Genomic DNA, 14,386 nt, shown 5'->3' with positions numbered 1-14,386 from the left:
GGTGGCATGGGCCTCGATTTATGCATGACAGTAAGTACAAGTTTGATGAAAATATAGAGTTACCTGCAGAATTACCTGAGAGCAGAGCCAGCGCAGCGATCTCCTCCAACGTAGGGTCTGCGGCTCGTCCAGTGTCCGACATATTGCAAGGTATACACAAATATTCTAGCATCCAAAAAATGGTACGTGTCTTAGCCTATGTGTTAAGATTTATTAATAATTTAAAAGGCAGTAGGGTCTCGCATAACTTTTTGTCGAGTACAGAATTAAACTCTGCGCTAATGTTGCTCATTAAGTATGAACAAGAGTTATATTTTAAGGATGAAATTGAAAGTTTAAAGAAAAATGAATGCGTCAAAGGCTCGTTATTAAGTTTGCATCCGTTTCTAGACAACCTAGGTATTCTGCGTGTAGGCGGCAGGTTACACCACGCTAGTATACCGTACGCACAAAAACATCAGGCTATATTACCTAGAGAATCGTACGTCACAGAGTGTTTGGTAAGATCAGAGCACGAACGCTTACTACACGCCGGACCTAGGCTGTTATTGTCAAATATAAACCAGAAATACTGGATTACTAACGGCTTATTGTATGTTAAGAAAATTACAAATAAATGTATAAAATGTTTCAGGCAGAAGGCCACAGCTTCCAAGCAGCTGATGGGTTCCTTGCCGGCCGGCAGGGTGACTGCTTTGAGCCGTCCCTTCGAAAAAGTTGGAGTAGATTTCGCAGGACCTATAAATGTAAAGCTCTCGCGCGTGAGACGATCAGTCATAGGTAAAGGCTACATTTGTGTATTTGTTTGTTTTGCCACTAAGGCAATACATCTAGAGCTAGCCTCAGATCTCACAACCGATACCTATCTCGCGTGCCTACGTAGACTAATATCAAGAAGAGGCCTGCCGAAAGAAATCTACTCTGACAATGCTAGCACTTTCAAGGGGGCAAGGAACCAGTTGGTTGAACTTTATAAGTTGTTCTCTTCCAAAGACCACCAAAGTAAAGTTATGCAATTTACAGCTGAAAAAGGGATTGACTTTCATTTTATTCCCAGTCGTTCACCGACGTTCGGAGGCCTTTGGGAGGGTGCTGTAAAAAGTACTAAATACCATTTGCGAAGAGTAGTACAGAGTCACCAACTAACCTATGAACAGTTGAACACTGTGTTAGTAGAGATAGAATGTGTACTTAATTCTAGACCTTTGCTACCAATGTCTTCAAGTGATGTAAATGACTATAGTTATCTGACCCCAGGTCATTTTTTGATAGGAAATGCCCTCACAATGTACCCAGAAAATGATGTAACAGATGTTCCACAAAACAGGTTAAAATTTTGGCAGTTATGTACGCAAATAAAGCAATCATTCTGGAAAATGTGGCACAAACAATATCTCAATGTGTTACAAAATAGACCTAAGTGGTTAAATGTTGCTCCTAATATTAAGATAGGTACATTGGTAATTTTAAAGGAGGATAATGTTCCCTCCATGTTCTGGCCAATGGCTAGAGTGGTAAACACATACCCTGGTCATGACGGCCACGTTAGGGCCGTTGAAGTAAAAACTGCTAATGGGAAAACCCATACTCGATCAATATTAAAAGTGTGTGCTCTTCCTTTAGATGTATAATTGTTATTTTTACTATGTACTTAATGTGTGTTTTCCTTATGTGTAATAATTTAATGTGTTTAGTGTCTTATGTATAGACCGTACATACCAATAAGTCAATGTCTCTATTGTAACTTAAGTGTAACCTAACTGTAAGTAATAGGTACAGATTTTAAAAATGGTTTTTCATTAACTATTTGTTAGCAAATTATTGTAGGCGGCAGCATGTTGGCAACACCAACACAGTGTATATTTTTAATATTGTTATTTTGTCGTCTGGCAATACTCTCTCTCTCTCTCTACCCACCTACCTACGTGTGTGCATTGTTAATCATCTAACAATTAATAAAAGTGCAGTAAAATACATAATCAGCGTATAATTCAAGCGTATACAGTCCCGCTTCGCAACAAATTAATTAAACGCGTAGCCCAGAGAATGTAAGTTCTGGTGTTTACTAGTTATACAAAAGACATCAATATATAGGTAATCGTCCATCTTTCGACATCGTACGCAACGGACGCATTGCATTCAGTATTCATTGTATAGAAATTCACACATCTGCGTCCACTTCATCGGCATAGCCGACGCCGTTTCTAACATAATGAAAATCCGTTTGGTCCGATACGTACGATACGGATAGGTGGACGCTTACCATAAACCTGCGACTCAATATCAGGGGTCTGAAATGTTATGATATATGCTACAATATAGACAGATTCTGTCACAATATTAATACCTACTGTATTTAATGGGTATAAATTCATATTTACGAAATAATACGAATTCGCCGGTTTTATCTTAGTCGGGTCGTTTTAGTTCTATCGGCCGCCGGAAATCCTATGTTATGACTAAAGAGCCATTCACTCGACTTATAGATGTTATCAAAAATATTGTCGACACGGGGGTGGACATACTTGTAATATCTAATACAAATATTAATAACAATCTGCATATTAAACTTCAGCAGCCATCCCATTCACGCCGGATAACGGAGCGCCATTACCTTGCATCAAAATAACACCGAAATAGTCATAAAACTTGTAGAAAGCATCATCAATTCGAATCCAACAGTTGTTCTACTCAACTTAGTTATAAGTTAGATAGCACTTAGCCGCAACTCGGCTACTTACCGGCACACATTACTCTGGATTTAACCGTTAGATTCAGGGCCGCTCTTATTTATCCACAACTGTGTAGCTTTTGGACGCGACCTTCGCATAGATTGAAAAAAAAAATGAACTTGTATTCACATTTAATCCATTTCTGTGTAGCTTTTGGACGCGACCTTCGCATAGATTGAAAAAAATGGAACTTGTATTCACAAGTAACTTATGTCCAAATATAAAGTTATGTCAAGTTATACTATACCTATAGTTACCTATCCATTCCATGGCATATATTACACTTCATTAATTCTTAAAATGTCATAATTACCTACGATAATAATACATTAAAAATCAATAAAAAAAACCAGTGGTACTTGGAATGGCAAGTGGAACATTTTCAATGCTCGTGAGTGAATTCAGATTTAAACTCCACTTAGGTTTACGCGCTAACACAAGAATCCTGCGAAAACATATTTTTACTTTAAACACGACTTACCGCTACGATAAGCAATGTCGCCTACGGTCTAGGTCTAAGCGCATTTCTAGGTCGAACCTAACTTAGTAACCTGACTTAGCTTACTCTGGAGAGTTATTGAATGTGGTTGCCGCCAAGGATTTACCGGCCATTCAATATTATGTTAGTTATAAACATCTACGGATAGGTTTGTCGATCCGTTCGATGATCTTTATTAAGAATCGTGGCATTTCAAAAGCCTGTGTGTGTTTACGTGCATCGTGGAATTGTTTATGTATCGCAGATGGAAAGGCAAAAATGACATGGCAGAGACATTTTACTTCAAAATTGTTATATACTTTGCCGAACGTGGAAAGTTATGTAACTTATTGTCGAAAATATATGTCGCTGAGTAATTTTTGCCATCCCAGCGTCATTGTGTAACTTCATTAAATAAATACAAATATTGTTGTTTTCCAGATTAATATAAAAAATAAAGCTTGAAACCGTACCTCCATTTTAAAATACACAAAACAAACGCCTAAAATACCACAAAATCGACGAAAAAGCACAAAACACACAAAATCCAGCTTTAATGCTCAATGGCACGGAAAGTGGACGAAGCCCCGAGCCAACCGAGCGTGAGCTTCACAACACCTCCCAAACAGCCTTAGACGTGTCGATTACTAGTATACTTAGACGAATATTCCTTCCCGTATGTATAGAATGTCTTTATTGCACATCAAGTTATCAGAAACGACAAACGCGGCCTTATCGCGACATATGTAACAATACATGTTATTGACAAAAACTTTTTTTACAGAATCCACTAGCTGAACTAAAATATAAAAATATCGTAGAAACGGAGTGGTAAGCGTATGTTTTCAATATACTTGCAAATCACATAACATACCGTTTTTCCTAGAGATGTGGTCGTTCATGAAGTCACAGACGACTTTGCTTACCTGAAACAGATGTAATTCACACATTATTATTTCAAATATTTATATACCCCCAAAAACCTTAGAGAAACATCTGGGAGGTCACTTTTAATGACTGAAAACTTTTCTCTAAGACTACTCTTCTTTCTTAGACTCTATCTCGTTTTATTAAACGTGCCGATTGCACGACAGCTCTCGTTCTTTTGTTTTTCGTCAGTATAGAGTAACCCTCCTATCTTCAATCAATCTGAACGCTAATCCCTTCTCCACGACAATCGCTAACCCAGCTGTTTGATTCAGCTCTAATGTATGTCACAGTCACACGATAATACCCTCATTAGAATTCGCAACCGGCGCTTTACAGTACAATAAAACATTAATTTAGGGCAGAAAATGAAGTCCAGTTACATAGCCGGCGGCGGCGGGCGCGGGGCGGCGGGGTGCGGGGCGCGGGGGGGGCACGCATGCGATGCCGACTCTATTGTGCTGATCCTGGCAGATAGCATCGCGATCCAGGGTTTACAGTTACGGCCCTATGTGTGGCGGCCGAGGCATTTTTACGGGTCACTATGAGAGAGTGTGGATACGGTTGTAAGTGAAACTTTTCTGTTGGGAAGGGTGGAGGTTTTGGGTTGATAGGAAATATTTTTTTTTATCATCCTCACTACGGGGTTACGACTGACGTAGCAATCTGTTTAACATCATAACTGTAGTAACAAAATCATAAACATATGTAAAATTAATGACAACTACACTTCTGTTACAAAAGATCAACTATGTAAACTAGTCCTAAACTCTAAACATCGAACTACACAACGTACTTACAGACTCGTAATTTAAAATATGACTACGCGTAATCCCTTCTGGCACTAAAGCCACCGTTACACAGCCGTTAAACCAACAAAATATTGTAAACTCAACGGCTTAAGACACAATAGTTTATCGGGAGATCTCAACGCGGGCCACTATTAAAACACAATTTAACTCTAACACTATATTTTAGACTCCACATAGTCAACATAGTGGAGCCTGCACATAACCTTACTTGATAGAGATCGAACTTAAATTTACAGTTACGACGCTCTTCTCTAGGGTGCAGGGTATACTGTAATATAGAGAGGAGTAAGTAATTATATGATAAGTATCTAGTTAGTAGCATCGGCAATAATGGTACAAGGAAATGGTTGCATGAAACAGAGAGGTGAGAGTGAAATGATCAGACAATAATTATGATCAGCTGATAATTACAGCTAGTGTATAGAGAATGTTGGTTACCAATTGTCTAGCATACGTCTTTGGAGGCGCGTGTCTGAATTAATCTCAAAATAGTCACTATTGTTATTTATTGTATTAAGAGTCGCCATAGACCACCTATTATTTACTTTAAAGGCGCGTAACAAAGAATTACCGCAAGTTTCTATCTAATAGAAGTTTTATAATTTTTTTAACAGTACAGATATGTACGAGCGATAAAATAATTAAGTAAGCATAAATCCAATACATAATATGGATTGTGAAACCCCCAGTAAAATGTCTATAAAATAGCTGTAGAATATTTTCGTGTAATAAATTATGAGATTTAGATTTTTTAAGATATAACTAAATCTCTGAATTGCAAGTACTCTACCACACTATTGCCGGTAGTGTATGTTCGTACCTAACAGATTTTCAGCAAAATTGCTGCACAACAACAAGTAAATGACTTGTAAATAATTGTATAGCTGAAAGCTTCCAAATTGTGTCATTAAACACAGTGATTACATTAAACTGAGTTTTTAAATGATTTTAAGCATATTTTTATTCTCTACCATGACTGAGCCAATGAATGTGTGTAAAAAACAAATGTAAATCAAAACATCTTAAAATTCCCACCCACCTTTATCTCAACTGATCACCAAAATCGATATCGGTTCAAACAAAAAAAACAATAACTTTCTTCACTTACACATACCTCCACATCAACAGGAAAGATCGACCTTAACAATTTCCTCAGTCACTCTTACTGGCTTGTTATAGAGTATATTTTCTATTGATGAACGGGTTTATATAAATTGGTGTTTTTACGCGGAAGCGTTGACAAGTAGAAGATCTAACATCGGCTGGGATAGTCTGGAACAATGTGCACGCAGCTTTATTTAGTGGCCCATTCAAAGTCTTTTAATTATTTCCCATTCTTATGGCTTTTTCGCAAGTGCATTAGAACCTTATGGCAGCAAGATTAGAGATTAGATTCGTCTTCATGACTTGTATTTGTTACTGGCTACTAAATCTTAAGATGGATCTCATAACGTCATATGCACTAAAGCTGTCTGATTTTCTTCTGACTTTGATTAAGGTAGAAAAGTTATGACACACATGGACAAAATAATTACACAAAGTTTAATTTCATAAAATTTTATGCAATACATAATAATAGGTATATTATTTTATAACAAAAATAATTAAATTTGTGATTAAATGAGTTTTAACAAGTGCACTAGTGACGTATTTGGTAATAATTAACAAATATTACCGTAAATAAGTTTATTAGGTTTTTCAACTCAAATAACGCGTTTTGTACTACACAATATACATAAATATGTAAAGGAAGTGAAATCTATGAATTTGTGCGCGAAAACTCTCACAGTTTATGACAATAATTAATAAGAATGAGCAATTAATGTCTCGTATCTTCTACTTTGTTGTGAGAAGACTTGGTTGTGAATGAGGACAGACATCATCGTAGTGTACTGAACTGGTAATACTATATTTTCTGTCTGTTTAATGTTTATAAATTTATTCGAGTATGTATATTAAAAAACTTGATGGATGGGATGGTAAATTTGGAATGACACTTAGCAAAACCTTAATTACATTAAAGTACTCCAATTACTATTTTCAATTTTTACCAAAGACCAAATGGATCATAACCCTTATGATCCACCAACAAGCCCTTTTTTCCATATTTATGTAAACTGAGCATTTCTAACGTGATGTTGTAGTCCGTCTACTACTCAACAATAAAGCGAGTGTGGACTCTACCTACCGCAGCAATATACACTATTGCTTTGAAGTTTCTTAGTTCTCCTGAATCAGGATACTTTATTCTAATCTACGAAATATCTACTAAAGATTTCCCGAAGCAGTTAGTAGACAGTGGAGTGGTGATATGTCTGAGTGGATATTTCACTGTTCAACACTACCTCACAATAAGAGAGAATTAGATATATAATCTGTGTGTCTCTATGAATAATGTTTGTCCAAAATTGTAATTAACTTTTATGTTTAATTTCTTTTGTTATTATGTGGTTTTCTCCGTGCGTTTAATGTTCTTTTGTAAAACTATAACAACAACGAGTCTGTTTCTTATTAAATTACTGCCTATGGGAAATGTTTCATTTCTCTTTTTGGTATAACATACAAATAAATTGCTTTCAAGCTTACATAACACCTACTTCTCTTCAATTTGCATTAATTTCAACTACCAGTTACAGCTAAATTAACATGAAAGTAACCCGTTTAGAGTACGACTTACTTAAATATTATTTGTAGGTTATTTGCTTGACTGTGACTTAGACGGGGAAAGCTCCAGATGGCATAAGTACTACTTTCACGCTGCTGGCAATTGCATCTCATGATATACCCATCATGTGTTTCAATCATCTACTATACATCTTATTGGAAAATTAACTGGAATATAACACTTCAGAATGTCAAATGTTTTAGCACATAATAAGTATTATATTATTGATCTTATGTTTTATTCTCTTTTCTAATTGAAATTTTGTAGCTACAATATTTTTTTTATTATGATCACATACTAACTTGATATTTTCCTTCTATACCAAATATACCTTTCAATCCAGCAATGCTCAATTGTTAGTTGATTGTTTACTAATAGCCGACATAAGTATCGAAACCGACAATGCCTAGTAGACACAACAATAATTTAAATTCCTATCTGTTACCATTTCATGGAATCTATGTATTATCTGATCGCTATCATAGTCTTATTTACATTTAACATCAACACTACCGTTGTGATAAATTTTCAAACAACAAAACTAGACCAAGTTACCCTTAGCCGGCTATCGGACATTCTACCACAAAGTCTATTACAAATAGGAGGCTAGTTTTCGCTCATTTAGTTTTATGTATCATCTGATACAGTAACAACATAAAGATTCAGAATTATGGCTATACTATTGGTGTAACGTCCTCACAAAATCTAATGATAAAATATTATCAGCTTCATTATACACGTATACATAATAATATTATGTATCAAAATATTAACACAAATACTTTCTGAGATTGTATATACTTATATACCTTAAAAATTGTTTATTGTAAACATACATGATTAAATCAAGTAAATATATTCAATATAAAACATCATTACAACATACATATACTTTATTGCTGACTATAAAGTTGGTGATAAGAATCTAACTGTACTGCGAATCTTTGCCATAACTTAGACATCTTCACCCATATTAAACTTTTCACCTACAAACACGTTTTTAACTAGCACGCCTGAGAACTGAATCTAGAAGCACTAGAATACTGGGACAGTTGCTCTATTTATATGCAGTCCCATAAAATATAAATCTATTATACACGTATAAAGGCCCAACACTGTACCAAGCTTCATTTAATATTCTCAGGCCTTGTGCAGTTTGTGCACTGGCGAGTTAATAGAAAATTATCTTCTTGCTGGTCCCGTAAACTTACATTCTTAGCTGATACATTTTATGATGATCTGTTAAAATATGATTAAACGTTATACTAACAAAGGCATTCTTTTTACTATAAGTATTTAAAGTTAATATTTCACAGCGGGATGAGTCTATATGTAGCAAACTATTCAACAAATTACAACGTAATGGATCAGCCATAAATATGAACTGTACAATTGACTATCTAGTATTAATCTATACACAAAATAGAACTTAAGTGGACTTCGTAATGTCTGAGTTACACTATTACAGATAAGTTAGAAGTCATCGATTCATAGCAATTAATGCCATGATCCGTTCGCATTTATCGCAACCGATCAATTACGTAAATGATCAGTTAAGACTCCGCTAAAGACTAGTCGTGAAGTGTGTCGCTAGTTAACGGAAGGTATAATATGATTTAATAACGTGTTTCCTATAGGTAAAGTAGAAAATTTCAATTTACAAGCTGCATATCCCGTTTGCTTGTTTTAAAATTCAAAAAATGCAAATATGTCTGGTCACTCTTAAATGACTGTAGTAAATCTCTTTCAAAATATACAGCGTAGGGGCATTAACACTTATGTGTTGCTATTTAAGGGCTCTTTTTCCTTATTGGTTTTAATAGGATCTGACATAAAATGTTTGCTTTATCTTGATCCCTCAATAATAATTAATTAAACAAGATACTTAATGGCAGTAAAAACTATCGCCTACTCTTTTTTGATTAACAGTCCAAACTATCCGTTATTTTGAAATAACTATGTACCTAATACATATTCCTTCATGATTTTTAATGGCTGAACTATGATTGTTCTGGCTGGACAGAGTGTTGTTATATGGAAAGTCCAAAATCCAACAAAGAGCATTTGTTGATTATATTGGTATGTATGAAAAACTAGCATATTCCTACCAAGAGAGAAAATTCATCTCCCTACATATTTGCAAAGCATCTCAAAACTTTCTCTGCAAAAAGAAAATACGTATAAAGCTAAACGAAGCTCACATACTTACATATATAGAGATGGCAAAAAACCGTTTTAGCTCTAGATAGAGCTATCTGGTCGGAACTGAGTTTACTCGTATGATTTATTGACATACCCCATAAAGGAAAAGTCTGGTGAAGTGCTCGTAGTAAGTCTATGGGAACACAAGTACATTGGCCACTATAGTACATGAATTTCAAATTCATCTAATTTTTTATTTTTTTTTTTGTGGGAGGGATTGAATTCCAAATTGCTATATGTGAGTCAAAGTTACTACAGTAATTACTACAGTAGCATATGACATACGTAAAAATGCTCAAGAATTGTGAATAACAATATGCCATAAAGATTTTATTTTATAAGAATTTGTGATTGCAAAAATACAATCTAATTCAACATCTTCTTCAGCCTATAGCAGTCCACTGCTGGATGTAGGCCTCTCCCGAAGCACGCCACTTGATGCAATCTATAGCTTTCTGGAGCTTTCCACATCGAATAATTACCAGCCAACTTTCGGAAGTCGTCACCCCATGTAGCCTGAGGACGTCTTACACTAATTTTGCCTAGTCGCAGTATCGGTTCTACGACAGATGTGACCTACATACCTACATATAGTTAAATACGTAGTGAGTACTTATAAATATACAATATAATTTTCTGTAACTAAAAAAGTAAATGGGTGGCTCGCTTGTGAGCCACCTCTGACTACCTCTTTGGGGATTACAGTCGTGAGTGCATATGTAAAAAAGTAAATGCATAATAGACCTTTGTTTACTCATCTTTGCTACTTCTCTTATCTGTGGTTCTACCACTCCTTTGGTTTTACCTAAACAGTAATATGGTTACGTTTTATAGATGGAGAAAATTTGCCATGCAGGAGGATTTATGAGTAAATATGTGGAAATATAATACAGTTTCGTCTATAAAGTCTTTTACGGTTAATAACAGATTGTATGCTACCCTTGTAAATACCCGAAAACGCTTGAAAAAATATACAGATTTCATCACAAACACTACATTTAAGTTCATAGAAATCATCACTAATGCCGTCATTTTGTTAAAAAAAACGCAAATATCCAGGTCACCGACTAAGCAGAAGTGTTAATTAGACAAGCACCAGTTTTTGCGCAGGTTTCCTACGATTATCGCGACTAGAGTATGACTGGTATTTTACTATACGTCTTTGCGACAAGAATTAAATAATAATATGGATATGGCTTTTATTCATTCTATATAAAAGAGGCTTCTTATTTCAAACTAAAAATAACGCGTATGTAATTATGTACCTATATTTTTTTAATATAATTTTTTAAATTGTTCATGCCCGCGTCTTAAACCAGGACACAATCGTACATTATCATACCAGTATTCTAACGTACGTAGTATTCACTCGGAACCTAGATAGTGTTATGCCATGAATTACCTTATCCTACATAAAAAGAGTTAGAATTTTCTCCATAGCCTACATACATAGATGCCACTATAAAGTAGGTACGTATCACATATCATTTGCTTGTCACGTTCTGTCAGCTATCACTCTGTCGTATCCACTATTTGCTTTCCAACGTTGGGCCAACGATTAAGCCGAGTTTCCACTGTCAACAGCCATTTGTGGTGAGACTGACTGTACATTATTAAATTTCTCCTACAATTAACAGGAAAATAAGAGGAAGCTAAGAAAGCTCAAGTTTGTTTAACTAGGTACTGATATAAGTGTGGTCGTGTATTAAAAATTGTGGTGTGGTTTGTGATACAGATACTTAATATGTTATGTCAACGACGGGACCTGGTCCTCATAGCACAGGGAATCCTAGTTTGAGGATCAAGGTTTTTAACAAATTTATGTGTCTTTGTTGGTATTTCTAATAAACGAATTTTTATTATTAATAATAATAATCAGTAAGATTTTGTCTTTACTTTACGCAGTCATCGCTCGAAGTAACTTGCTTATGATGAGGTCCACCAACCCGCACTACGCTGTCGGCTTGTGGAAGCTGTCAATCATTTTGGTTTCATCGATGTCTATAATATTATGTTTGTATTCTCAAGAGTGGCCCAAAAAATTGCACAAAATAGAAAATCTTCCCAAGTTCTAATTACACCTCTGACGTGATGACTTCCTTAGAAAAGGGTTCAGTTATAAAACCTTTTATACCCTCATAAAGGAATAAAATATACAAAAAATATATAACTTTACCCTTTGTTCATACGGACCTCGAATTAACGCAGGGAAGAACCAAATCTGGTACAGTCACGGTCAAAACAGGTTTAATAATTTAAATAAATGTAACTAAGGGTATTATTAGCATTGAATAAATAGTCAATTTTAATCCTCCATGATTGTATAGTTCATTGTAAAATGAATATGTTGGAATACATAATATATAAATTTTCTTTGCAATTACGGTTGGAACAGGTGATTTCTACACGTTACAGCTCAATTAAAAAGGTTAACTTTGAAGATTCAAATGATGATAACACAAATTCTAACCTTCTTTGTAGAATTGCTCCGGATAATAGCATGTAGCCTGACAATAAAGCGGTAATAGCATGCTATTAAAACAAATTTCACAATCAAAAAGTATATTCCGAAACAATTCTGGTCGCACCTGTACATTCCTAGGCGTAAGATGCTATAGCCCGAAGGCTCACCATTTTTGGTGGAAACAATTTGGTTTAAAAAAACAACTTCTGAGCAAGCAGGTACAAATACGTTTCTATAGTCCATGACGAATATTCTAAATTCAAAACAACTTTACGAAAAATTGCGGAACGATGATGTGAAGTTTTTTTATGCTTTTATGTAGCGCTTTTGATCATCACACTCTGACCAACAAGACTAGTAGACTACTTACCTCATTAAAATATATTTTATAATTTAGCAGTAAGTAAAACGTTACCTTTGTGACTTAACCTTCTACTCATTCCACTCTACCAATGATTATAACGTGACGGTACCAGACTTACTACAGTCACATTAGACTTCGATTGCTTTACCATTTTAGCTGTAACATTAAACATACAGAGTGACTTTCATATTAGCGTCCGTAATGTCAGAGCGGGCGACTTCCGAAGTTACATTCTAATGCCGACGCGGTGGAGCCTGTACCCTACTTTACCCTAATTATAGGGGACCAGGGTCAGCAGCAGCCGCTCCATTTAAATATCAGACAAATGATGGGTTCGAGTGTACCCGACCGCGACAGACAGAGATAGGTCTAGATAGATAACTGAAACAACAATATCGTAATACAGACACATTTCGAAAAGACTATCGTTGATGTTAGGTGATGTCTATTCTATTCTATTCTGATAGGGGGTGAAGTTCCTGTACGTGGCTCTCTCGAGTGGAACCTTTGCACATATTCCCTTGATTTCAGCTCAGGCAGCCTAGCTCCCGAGTAAACTGGAGTAGCAAGCCTGGGTGTTGCAATAGCTGAGATAGGCGCTCTGTTGGTCCAAGAATAGATAATCTTGTTTCGGTAGTAGGTGGACAAGCTAACAGAATATGTTCCACCGTCTCATCTACTTCCTTACATGTCCTACATAAGGGACTAGTTGAGTTACCTATGGTATGTGTTTATTTTTAGATGATGTCATTACTAGCTCCTTTTGCAACGAGCTTTCCATCCTAAAACACCCATTCCTAAAACATCAGTAACCGAAATCTGACTTTCCCAATTAATTCATTTCCCAATACATCAGTTTTGTGTGTTCTATCGTTATGATAGTGATAGTAGATGTCAATTTATGTTATTTACAGCTACTAAGAGGAGCCTTACTGGGCGAAATATGTATCATCAGTTTTGCAAAGCTGTTGTTTCCAGCATAATTCCATCCTGTAGAACTAAACTAATTGAAGGAATCGACATATAGCTCTCTGAGACTTCGTATTTCGTCAAACAAAAGTAATATTTGCTGACTGCGACGTTTCCAAATATAGAGATAGGTAGACTGTGAATGCAATAAAAGCTATATTTCAAGTGATTAATCACAATGTATAAACTGAAATTGAATTAAACAAAAAACGAAAGCCCCGTTCGTTCCGAGCAAGAACGTGTTCCCAAGAATTCACTCCACCAAATGATTTCTCAACTCCAAATCTAATTCCGAAATAACGTACGACCATAAAACTATAACGAAAGGCACACACATCGAGTCAAAACACGATCCGTCACAACCGAAAATACAAGATGGCGGCCAACAGAGTAACGTGACGATTTTTTAATAATACCAGCCTCGCTCTAGCCTCGCTTATTACTATGAAACAAAAAAACTCATCCCTTGTACGCCCATTCTGCTATACTTTTATTATAGGCTAGAACACCGACTACCGGGAAATTCCGACTTTAAACCGTAAGTGATTAGGTGTGTTTTCCCGTGAAAGGAAGTATCTCTGGCTAGGTAGTAATCTCCTTGGTTCATCAATTATCTTCACTTCAGACTGAGTTAATGACTTTTATAGAGCGGGCCCGGGCTTTTTTAATAGTGAAATAGAGTTTTGCTTCGAGGTGGCTAGAATTTAGAATGTTAGGTGGTTTTTAAATTATTTAAACTAGAAATGTATCAAAAAGTTCATATTTATTTGCAA

General features: G+C 35.6%; 1 protein-coding gene across 1 annotated transcript in view; it reads right to left on the bottom strand.

Annotated features, from left to right (window-relative positions):
* Positions 1-14,386, bottom strand: part of LOC105387834 (protein dachsous) — a 202,661-nt gene that overhangs the window by 156,109 nt on the left and 32,166 nt on the right. The gene's annotated exons all lie outside the window — the stretch shown is intronic.

Source organism: Plutella xylostella, chromosome 12 (assembly GCF_932276165.1).
Source record: "Plutella xylostella chromosome 12, ilPluXylo3.1, whole genome shotgun sequence".
Lineage (NCBI taxonomy): Eukaryota > Metazoa > Arthropoda > Insecta > Lepidoptera > Plutellidae > Plutella > Plutella xylostella.
Note: the sequence above shows the minus strand (reverse complement) of the source record. Positions and strands in the feature narration are given on the sequence as shown.